This window comes from Vanessa cardui (genome assembly GCF_905220365.1).
Source record: "Vanessa cardui chromosome W unlocalized genomic scaffold, ilVanCard2.1 SUPER_W_unloc_3, whole genome shotgun sequence".
Lineage (NCBI taxonomy): Eukaryota > Metazoa > Arthropoda > Insecta > Lepidoptera > Nymphalidae > Vanessa > Vanessa cardui.
Window position 1 is genome coordinate 37,501 of NW_025896132.1, and position 10,382 is coordinate 47,882.

General features: G+C 45.8%; 3 non-coding genes across 3 annotated transcripts; all 3 read right to left on the reverse strand.

The window, feature by feature from the left end:
• Positions 1-477: 477 nt before the first annotated feature.
• Positions 478-634, reverse strand: LOC124543483. The gene has a single exon (XR_006967477.1). It is a non-coding gene; the product is annotated as a 5.8S ribosomal RNA (ribosomal RNA).
• A 766-nt stretch (positions 635-1,400) lies between these two features.
• On the reverse strand, positions 1,401-3,303 carry LOC124543475. The gene has a single exon (XR_006967469.1). It is a non-coding gene; the product is annotated as a small subunit ribosomal RNA (ribosomal RNA).
• Positions 3,304-5,623: 2,320 nt separating this feature from the next.
• Positions 5,624-9,609, reverse strand: LOC124543480. The gene has a single exon (XR_006967474.1). It is a non-coding gene; the product is annotated as a large subunit ribosomal RNA (ribosomal RNA).
• Positions 9,610-10,382: the final 773 nt, after the last annotated feature.

The window sequence follows — 10,382 nt, forward strand, 5'->3', positions numbered from 1 at the left end:
ATTTTGACGTCGGATAAATGAAAGAACGTACACACTCGATATATCGAGACGAATATGATATCACCTAATCTCCGATAACCCTTTTTGATCGATGACTTTGAAGAAACGATCGAAAGGTCGGAGATGGGCGCTATCTCTCGTCAACGAAGACGAGCGACGAGCTCTCAGTCTCTCTGACGTCGCAAAAACGAAACTCCGTGACGTAGACGTACACACGAACGTATATATTTACATATATATATATATACACACGCATATTACGTAAACATACATACACATCGTATTTTATAATATTTGAACGGACCGAGAACGAATGAATTTGCATTATATTATTATTGTGATAATAATAAAAATAACGCATTATTACATCGAACGCGGATACCGTCATATGTTCGGTAAAACGTCGATATCATCATACGACTACGACGACGACACGACATTAAACATTGAACAGTGTGGTTTATATTTTTATACAGCCGGCCCTCAGACAGGAGTGGTCCTGGATGTTTCTCCACGGACCGCAATGTGCGTTCGAAATGTCGATGTTCAAATGTGTCCTGCAGTTCACACTATGACGCGCAGTTAACTGCGTTCTTCATCGACCCGCGAGCCAAGTGATCCACCGTCCAGGGTAATGGTTTATTTTTTGTTTGTTACTTGTATAATATATGATTTCTACGATCACTCGTACGATTTTATACGTCAGTGATATTAGTGATTCGAATGGTATATATTTTTATTTTTATTTATTTATCTCTTCTTTTTCAGTGTATAGAGAAAAAAATAAAAAAAAAATATATTAAAAAAAAAAAAAAATAAAAAAAAAGAAATACATTTTATATGAAGATGACGATGTGTTAAATCAATAACACGACGTACTTTCCTCGCAACCGACATTCTGAAATATATCGAATAAGACGCGTTACACGACTCTCGCGACACAACACGTACACACAACAAGAGTGATCATAAATATCATCGAGTTGTTGTCGTTGTTGTAGTTTAGAAAATCGCGTCCTCGCATCGAAAAACGACAATCTCGAACGTCTGATCGCTTGTTTTTTTTTTTTTTTTAAATAATAATAATCCCGTTTCTATTCAGTGAAGACGAACGTACGAACGAACGAACACAGAAACACATCACCACGTTACGTTACGTTACGTATACTACTTACACACGTATATCGTATCTCACGCGTACGTCGAGGACTCGATAACGTAGTTGTAGTAGTAGTTAGTAGTAGTAGTAGTAGTTTCGTAGGTGCGTGCGTGTGCGCGTACGTGCGTATCGACGACGACGCTGATTGACGTTCTTATTATTATTATTTTTTTGTTATTTGATATTATCGTTCATCATCGCACTCGATCTACATAGAGAAAGAGATTGATAACGTTAACGTTAATGATCCTTCCGCAGGTTCCCCTACGGAAACCTTGTTACGACTTTTACTTCCTCTAAATGATCAAGTTTGGTCAACTTCCCAGCAACGCCGACGGCCGTGAAGCCACCGCGTGTCGGTCCGAAGACCTCACTAAATCATTCAATCGGTAGTAGCGACGGGCGGTGAGTACAAAGGGCAGGGACGTAATCAACGCGAGCTTATGACTCGCGCTTACTAGGAATTCCTCGTTTATGGGGGATAATTGCAAACCCCAATCCCCAGCACGAAGGAGTTTCAACGGGTTGCCCGGGCCTCTAGGCCAGGGAGAACATGCTGATTCCTTCAGTGTAGCGCGCGTGCGGCCCAGGACATCTAAGGGCATCACAGACCTGTTATTGCTCAATCTCGTGCGGCTCGAAGCCGCCGGTCCCTCTAAGAAGAATTTTAATACGCCGCCAGTGAGTTGCTCGACCGAAATCGAGCACACCTAAATGACGACGCCTATTTAGCAGGCTAGAGTCTCGTTCGTTACCGGAATTAACCAGACAAATCGCTCCACCAACTAAGAACGGCCATGCACCACCACCCACCGAATCAAGAAAGAGCTATTAATCTGTCAATCCTTCCGGTGTCCGGGCCTGGTGAGATTTCCCGTGTTGAGTCAAATTAAGCCGCAGGCTCCACTCCTGGTGGTGCCCTTCCGTCAATTCCTTTAAGTTTCAGCTTTGCAACCATACTCCCCCCGGAGTCCAAAATCTTTGGTTTCCCGGAAGCTGCCCGCCGAGCCATTGTAGTAACGTCGGCGGATCGCTAGATGACATATTTACGGTTAGAACTAGGGCGGTATCTAATCGCCTTCGAACCTCTAACTTTCGTTCTTGATTGATGAAAACACCTTTGGCAAATGCTTTCGCTGATGTTCGTCTTGCGACGATCCAAGAATTTCACCTCTAACGTCGCAATACGAATGCCCCCAGTTATCCCTATTAATCATTACCTCGGAGTTCTGAAAACCAACAAAATAGAACCGAGATCATATTCTATTATTCCATGCACGAAATATTCAAGCGGCATTTTGAGCCCGCTTTGAGCACTCTAATTTGTTCAAAGTAAAATTGTCGGCCCATCTCGACACTCACTGAAGAGCACCGCGATAGGATTTTGATATTGAACCGGCGTTTTACCGCCGGCTCACCGACGATATGCTCCGCAGACGTGTCAGTATCACCGCGGATGCGGTGCACCGACAGCGCGGCGCACAAATGCAACTACGAGCTTTTTAACCGCAACAATTTTAGTATACGCTATTGGAGCTGGAATTACCGCGGCTGCTGGCACCAGACTTGCCCTCCAATTGTTCCTCGTTAAAATATTTAAAGTGTACTCATTCCGATTACGAGGCCTCGAAAGAGTCCCGTATCGTTATTTTTCGTCACTACCTCCCCGTGCCGGGAGTGGGTAATTTGCGCGCCTGCTGCCTTCCTTGGATGTGGTAGCCGTTTCTCAGGCTCCCTCTCCGGAATCGAACCCTGATTCCCCGTTACCCGTGACAACCATGGTAGTCGCAGAAACTACCATCGAAAGTTGATAAGGCAGACATTTGAAAGATGCGTCGCCGGTACTGGACCATGCGATCGGCAAAAGTTATCCAGATTCATCAAAATTAACGACTTCGGACGAGACGCCCTCCGTCGATTGGTTTTGATCTAATAAAAGCACTCATCCCATCACTGGTCAGAGTTCTGATTGCATGTATTAGCTCTAGAATTACCACAGTTATCCAAGTAACTGAGTAAGATCTAAGGAACCAAAACTGATATATTGAGCCATTCGCGGTATCGCCTTAATACGGCTTGCACTGAGACATGCATGGCTTAATCTTTGAGACAAGCATATAACTACTGGCAGGATCAACCAGGGAGCTAACTGATATACGAGAGACTCGTTCGAGTCGTCAAAATATCTTTCTCCTCTCTCGATTTCATATTTCACATACATACGTAAGATTCAATATGAAACGAGCGTCTCACCGTATAGTCGATCGCGTTAGACGCGATCGATTTAAACGGTTGACTTTTTATATTTCAATGAGACACACGAACGGCGTTCGTCGTCGTCACAGAATGACACATAAAGGTCACGAATTCGAAAGTTCTGAACGAGATCGATTTAATTTTAATAACACTTCGCACACGACGTGTACGTATTTATTGTTCAACGATTATTATCGTAAAACATTGGGATCGACGCCCGGTGTTTGAGTGATCGTACCGATACTCGGTTTATGTATTTTATGTACATGATAATTGATATAAAAGAGTTTTAGAAACGACCGTTCACATATAAAATATATGTATGTACGAATACACTGAATCTTTTAAGAACTCCGTCTTTAACGTTACACTCGTATCGCGCGTCACGACGACGTCGCATATCGACTACGATAAATCAACAAATTATATTATGAGGATATAATCGTAGCGATAGCGACGACGAAGACGACGACGACGAAGAGGGTACGCATGAGGCAGAGAGATTTACGCGCATCCGTCGGTCGGCACAGTTTTACAGAACGAAAACAAATATAATATTATCATTTAACCACCGTGTGTGTTGTGTGTGTATTGCAGTGTTTCCGCGACGATCGCGACGATATTCAAGTAGTAAACTACCAAGAGTAAGAGACTACGAGAAACACATCACGTCGTCGTTTTACGCAAGATACACTCGACAAACAAATGGATAAGACATATAATACGTTTTCGTCATACGAGAGTATTGAACGGTCACTTCGCGTCTCACGAACACAATTCGGTTTGTTCGACGTTCGAACCATCACTACTCCTTATATATGCCTGGCGACGAAGATGACATTCGGCGCGTTCGAACGGAATGTGATATTTTATTATTTTTTTTTTTTTTTTTCTATCTCATATCCCCAATAGACTCGCTGATGCAACAACATTCCCCCCTAAAATAACCCCCGAACCACCCCCCCCCCCCCCTCTCCCAACACCACTCCCTCCCTAAATCCTTTCCCTTCCAAAGTAACCAAAGTACAACCTATACTGGACCGAGGGAACGATTTTTTGCCTATCTCAATATGATAAAATTCAAAAACAAATAAAAGAAAAAAAACACAACAACAACAACAACAACAACAACAACAACAACAAAGACGACGACGAACGAACAAGAAAAACGAGTTTTTCGAGACACGTTCGAGGATTTCACAAAGTGTGTCGATATGAAAGACTATTCGTTTGAACGTTCGTGTATTGTATTATAGAGACTACGTAATATACATACATACATTAATTCATTCATTTCACCCGTATATCGTTTTAAAAATTATAATTATCTATTATTAATTACTATACTAGTCGTATAATATACGATACGTATGTAATAAATAACATTATTATTATTATTATTATTATGTACTACTCTATTCGTATATGTACATGATGATAAAATACGAAAGTTCGTGTATCGATAGAGTACTGTAGTGACATATGTAGAGTTTAGTTATTGATTCGTATTAATTTATCGAAAATGATATTTATATATGTATTTATTAATGAAACGTTATATAATAAACGTTTATAAGAAGATACGTAAAATAATATAATAATAATAATAAACATTAAACGAAAATGATTTAACTAAATCAGGGACTCTAACGATTTCGGAGTGTTCGACGAAAACTTGGAACGTTCGTGTATTGAAAAATCGAAATCTCTCGAGGACAACCTATCATCCTCCTTCTACTTCTCCTACTCGAACTCTACGAGTTCGAGTATATTATGATTATATTGATTTATCGGAAATTTCTTAAAATTCAATAATTCGTGTTATATTTATAGAGTAGTATTAGAGTTCTAAAATATACCGTAACGCATACCGCATATCTTTCGAACGCTACTACTTACTACCTACTTACTCTACACTACTCTAAAACGCTACTACGACAATTCTATCATCAGTAATCGTAGAAAACAAATCTTTTCTTAATTATTATAATAATAATAATAATAATAATAATAATATCGCTCGGTATGCTTATTTCGTTTATTCGTATAAATTATACATAAAACAACAACAAACAAAGACACACACGAATATATATTATTAATATATAATTTGTACGACGACGACGACGACGATAGAGTGTCGTTGTTCGTTTCGCGTATATAGAGTAAATGTTTGTTGTATAGATAGATAGATAGATACGTCCTCGGACGAATCACCTGGCGTAGGGCTGAGTCTCAACAGATCGCAGCACGACGCTGCTCTACCGAGCACAACACCCCGCCAGGAACGTAAGTCGTCTACAGACTATTCCGAGCCCCGACATCGAACTGAGGTATATTCGAAACTTCGGCGCCGTGATGCACGTGTTAAGACCGCTCGCATCGATCGCCGCGTTCCAAATGGGCTTCGACGTCGCACCTTACGAATAAAGCGCGACTAGTAAAGTCACATCGTTTTAGAGCCTCCCGACTCTCGGGGCTCCACAGTGAGCATATCCTTGCCGGATTCGGCTAGGCTGGCTTCGGCCTTAGAGGGCGTTCAGGCATAATCCCGCGGATGGTAGCTTCGCACCACCGGCCGCTCGGCCGAGTGCATGAACCAAATGTCCGAAACTGCGGTTCCTCTCGTACTGAGCAGTATTACTATCGACAACGACGAGCCATCAGTAGGGTAAAACTAACCTGTCTCACGACGGTCTAAACCCAGCTCACGGTTCCATTTGATGGGTGAACAATCCAACGCATGGCGAATTTTGCTTCGCAATGATAGGAAGAGCCGACATCGAAGGATCAAAAAGCAACGTCGCTATGAACGCTTGGCCGCCACAAGCCCAGTTATCCCTGTGGTAACTTTTCTGGCACCTCTTGCTAAAAACTCTTTATACTAAAGGATCGATAGGCCGTGCTTTCGCAGTCCCTATGCGTACTGAACATCTGGATCAAGCCAGCTTTTGCCCTTTTGCTCCAACGCGAGGTTTCTGTCCTCGCTGAGCTGGCCTTAGGACACCTGCGTTATTCTTTGGACAGATGTACCGCCCCAGTCAAAACTCCCCGCCTGGCAGTGGTCCTCGAACCGGATCACGCGGGAGTTGTTAGGCGACGAGCGTCACCGCTACGCCGCCACTCTGCACGCTTGGAACGAAACACCGTACGACCGCCGATATAATCGACCGCGCACCGCTTGCCGCCAACCGAGTAAGTAATGAAACAATGAAAGTAGTGGTTTTTCAGCGACGACCGCGAACGATCTCCCACTTATGCTACACCTCTCATGTCTCCTTACAATGCCAGACTAGAGTCAAGCTCAACAGGGTCTTCTTTCCCCGCTGATTCTCCCAAGCCCGTTCCCTTGGCTGTGGTTTCGCTAGATAGTAGATAGGGACAGCGGGAATCTCGTTAATCATTCATGCGCGTCACTAATTAGATGACGAGGCATTTTGGCTACCTTAAGAGAGTCATAGTTACTCCCGCCGTTTACCCGCGCTTGCTTGAATTTCTTCACGTTGACATTCAGAGCACTGGGCAGAAAATCACATTGCGTCAACACCCGCGAGGGCCATCGCAATGCTTTGTTTTAATTAGACAGTCGGATTCCCCTTGTCCGTGCCAGTTCTGAGCTGACCGTTGAACGCGGTCGTACAGTACCGCGCCGATCGCGCACGAGACGAAACCGACGCGGACTTACGGCTAGGAAGATCCGCGGAAGGCCGGAACGCGGGTCCGGATTCCGCACGAACGTCCCGAGAGACGAACGAGCGTCGACCAGGCCCGCACCGGCCGCATCCGCTTCCCGTCCAAACCCGACACGCCCCGTGTCCTCAGAGCCAATCCTTATTCCGAAGTTACGGATCCAATTTGCCGACTTCCCTTACCTACATTATTCTATCGACTAGAGGCTCTTCACCTTGGAGACCTGCTGCGGATATGGGTACGAACCGGCGCGACATCTCCACGTACATCCCTCACCTGAATTTCAAGGTCCGCAGAGAGTATCCGGACACCGCCGCAAATGCGGTGCTCTTCGCGTTCCGAACCATATCTCCCTTCTATAGGATTCCATGGAACTCGAACGCTCAGGCAGAAAAGAAAACTCTTCCCGGACCCCTCGGCGGCGTCTTCAGGCCACTTTGGGTTACCCCGTCGAACACTCGCTTTGAAACGAGGGAACGATTATTGAAACGGTTCCGCTGCCGGGTTCCGGAATAGGAACCGGATTCCCTTTCGCTCGAAGGGCGTTATTTCGTTATATCATAATTCTCTCATTTCGAAGAAAAAAATAACATAAAAAAAACACGCCACATCGACATAAGATCTCTCCTTGAGCTTAGGATCGACTGACTCGCGAGCAACTACTGTTCACGCGAAACCCTTCTCCACGTCAGTCCTCCAGGGCCTCGCTGGAGTATTTGCTACTACCACCAAGATCTGCACCGACGGAGGCTCCAAGCGGGCTCACGCCCAGACCCTTCTGCGCACTCCGCCGCGCACGTCCTACTCGTTACGGCATAATGACGCAAACGTACAACGTCGCACGTGCCCGTAACGGTAGTGTATAGGCAAAACGCTTCAGCGCCATCCATTTTTCAGGGCTGGTTGCTTCGGCAGGTGAGTCGTTGCACACTCCTTAGCGGATTCCGACTTCCATGGCCACCGTCCTGCTGTCATGAGCGACCAACGCCTTTCATGGTGTCCCATGAGCGTTTTTTAGGGCGCCTTAACACTACGTTTGGTTCAACCCACAGCGCCAGTTCTGCTTACCAAAATTGGCCCACTTGGCACCGTCATCAGATCTCCGGCTTCATCGTTCGAGTAAGCCGGAGTTCTCACTCATTTAAGGTTTGAGAATAGGTTGAGGTCGTTTCGGCCCAATGCCTCTAATCATTCGCTTACCGGATGGGACTGTTAATTATCGACGCCAGCTATCCTGAGGGAAACTTCGGACGGAACCAGCTACTAGATGGTTCGATTAGTCTTTCGCCCCTATACCCAGTTCCCGACGATCGATTTGCACGTCAGAATCGCTACGGTCCTCCATCAGGGTTTCCCCTGACTTCGACCTGACCAGGCATAGTTCACCATCTTTCGGGTCCCAGCATCTGTGCTCAGAGCGCGCCTGCATTCACGGATTGGAACGAGACGCCTCGGGAGTGCGAGAGATCGATCGAGACCGAAGCTCCATCCTCCCTGAGCGCGCGTGTTTAGCGCGCGCCTTCACTTTCGTTGCGCCTTTCAGTTTTATGTATAAATATCTCAATGACTCGCACACATGCTAGACTCCTTGTCCGTGTTTCAAGACGGGTCCTGCGAGTGCCCGAAAATGAATCATCGCAGACGGATACGCGCACAGTCCGAGACAACACGGCAGCGACGACAGCCGCGCCGCGCCGACGTCCGCACTCGGGCAGGACATCGACAAACGACTTCGCCTTGCGTCGGGCCGGACGCGCGTGAGACGCGTGCGCGATTCGTATTATAAGTACGATTTTGTACTACCGTCCGACGGGCCGGTCGGCCACCGTCACGGTCAATAGTCGTGCGCGAACACGACGACTGGCCTCCCGAACGGCGCTTAGACCGACATCGAACGGGTCGCGATGTATTACTGAGAGAGAAGTGCACGCCGTCGACGAACGTCGACGGACGCGACCCGTGCCCCACGACGCACCCGCGAGGGGAGGTATGAGACATCGAGGCGCGCGCCCGTACGCCGTCGAATGACGATGAATCTCTCCGTTCGTTCATTCGAGTTTCGCAGGTTTACCCCTGAACGGTTTCACGTACTCTTGAACTCTCTCTTCAAAGTTCTTTTCAACTTTCCCTCACGGTACTTGTTCGCTATCGGTCTCGCGGTAATATTTAGCCTTAGATGGAGTTTACCACCCACTTAGGGCTGCACTCTCAAGCAACCCGACTCTGAGGAGAGTACCTCTCGCCGTCTCGCTCCGTCGCTACGGGCCTGGCACCCTCTACGGGAAAACGGCCCCGTTCAAGACGAAACTTGGACAGGAGCGGCGACGACGAGAAAGCGATACCTCCCGAACACCACATCTCCCGCGATCGTTACAACCGCGGGATTCAGTGCTGGGGCTATTTCCTGTTCGCTCGCCGCTACTAAGGAAATCCTGGTTAGTTTCTTTTCCTCCGCTTACTAATATGCTTAAATTCGGCGGGGTGATCCTCCTGATCTGAGGCCAACGATAAAAAAAACGAGGCAGACGCGATAATCCGTCAACGCGACGGCGCGCATTCGTCGAGACGAGATCAGAAGAATCACTTAATCATGATCATCATCAGTCGTTCCGACGTCGGCGTCGACGCGCTCTTCGGACGTCGAGTCCGCCTACTTGTTATGTATATACATAATTGATTATTATGTACATATCATAATAATACGAACGTTTTCGATGTCCATCACGTAAACGCATATGTATCGCATATAATACACGTTCGTTTCGTATACGTATCAACGATCGCGGAGCTTTGTTATCGAAATTTTGACGTCGGATAAATGAAAGAACGTACACACTCGATATATCGAGACGAATATGATATCACCTAATCTCCGATAACCCTTTTTGATCGATGACTTTGAAGAAACGATCGAAAGGTCGGAGATGGGCGCTCCTCGTCTGGCGACGAGCGACGAGCTCTCAGTCTCTCTGACGTCGCAAAAACGAAACTCCGTGACGTAGACGTACACACGACGTATATATTTACATATATATATATATACACACGCATATTACGTAAACATACATACACATCGTATTTTATAATATTTGAACGGACCGAGAACGAATGAATTTGCATTATATTATTATTGTGATAATAATAAAAATAACGCATTATTACATCGAACGCGGATACCGTCATATGTTCGGTAAAACGTCGATATCATCATACGACTACGACGGACGACACGACATTAAACATTGAACAGTGTGGTTTATATTTTTATACAGCCGGC